The sequence below is a fragment of the Micropterus dolomieu genome, linkage group LG13 (genome assembly GCF_021292245.1).
Source record: "Micropterus dolomieu isolate WLL.071019.BEF.003 ecotype Adirondacks linkage group LG13, ASM2129224v1, whole genome shotgun sequence".
NCBI classification, from domain to species: Eukaryota; Metazoa; Chordata; class Actinopteri; order Centrarchiformes; family Centrarchidae; genus Micropterus; species Micropterus dolomieu.
Window position 1 is genome coordinate 9,424,585 of NC_060162.1, and position 598 is coordinate 9,425,182.

A 598-nucleotide genomic window follows, 5' to 3' on the forward strand; every position below is an offset into this window, starting at 1 on the left:
AATAAGACATAGATTTGAGTATTTAACCATATTATCCCAACTGAGCAATCTATATTTTTGTAATATTGGACAGTGATGAGAAATACATGGTTTCTTATCCAGAGTTTTAACAGTTCGTTTGTAAAGTGATTGCAGTAAGTGATGTGTGAGAAAATCATAGAGTGCATGTACATTTTTGCTGCCTGTGTGGACATTTGATGGCGAATGTGCCTAAAGTTACTGAGACTATATTTAATTCGATTACAGACCATTTTTACATGTGATGAGAATGATAACTTTGAATCAATTAAAACTCCCAGATATTTGTATTCTGACACGATCTGCAATTTTTTTTTTTGTGGGACTTTTGTTGTTTGTCGTTTTTGATGTATTCAGCTGCAGGCAGGAGTGTTTCAACCAAGCTGTGATGCTATCCATGGAGTTAGTGAGCTTCTCAACCACCTGAGCGATATTCCTACCGTGTGCATAGACTACGGTGTCATCAGCATACATCTGCACAAAAACATCAGGACAAGCGAGTGGGAGGTCATTTATATAAATGGAGAATAACAGAGGCCCTAAATTAGATCCCTGAGGAAGACCGGTGGACAGACTCAAG